This window comes from Penaeus japonicus, unplaced genomic scaffold (assembly GCF_977035675.1).
Source record: "Penaeus japonicus unplaced genomic scaffold, GWHDUDI00000001_assembly GWHDUDI00000004, whole genome shotgun sequence".
In the NCBI taxonomy this organism is placed as follows: domain Eukaryota; kingdom Metazoa; phylum Arthropoda; class Malacostraca; order Decapoda; family Penaeidae; genus Penaeus; species Penaeus japonicus.
In genome coordinates, this window is record NW_028234406.1 from 29,770,012 (window position 1) to 29,770,761 (window position 750).

The window sequence follows — 750 nt, forward strand, 5'->3', positions numbered from 1 at the left end:
CTCGTGACGCTTTTATTTTATCATTTAGATTAGATATTATAAAAGGGTGAAATGCGATACCTCTTCTCAAAAATAAAAAAGGCAAACATTTTATTATCAGTGTCACCAATGATATTTTCGTTTGTAAGTCTATTTGATGTCTATTTAATGCCTTCCTCGCACTGTCGGATCTAGCAAATTTCACTCACGGGGCAATGTCGGACGCGATGCTTCGACAGGTGCCATGATGGAAAGATGAAATAAATAAAAAAATATATATATCACGGACCGATGGTGTTTGTACATATAAGCCGATGACACAATTTTATCAATCTATTGCGTGTTTTAGTGAATTGAACGGCTCATGAATACATTGGTGAATTGCAGTTATAATCTTCGGAAGTAAAAGTCAGGAGGCAATAGGAGGGCATCTCTTGCCCGTTCCCTCACCAGATGGCTCTGTTCCCATGTTAAAATCCAAGTCACTCGTTGTCCGTCCAGATAAGATATGAAAAGTGGACTTGGTACAGATTTCTACGTGTCTTGTGGAACACATTTTGAAATTATTTTTTTTAGATCTTATGTTTATAGTTTTATCCTTGTCTATAATTTGAGTGATTTCTTTCATTAGTTGCGGGTTCAGTAAAATACAACGCGTTTTTCACCTAAAATGCATTTAAAGTTTATACCAACAATTTACCCTCTGTATTATCAATATGTTGTGTTATATTATCCCTCAGTGTTTTTTTTTTTTTTTTTTTTTTTTTTTTT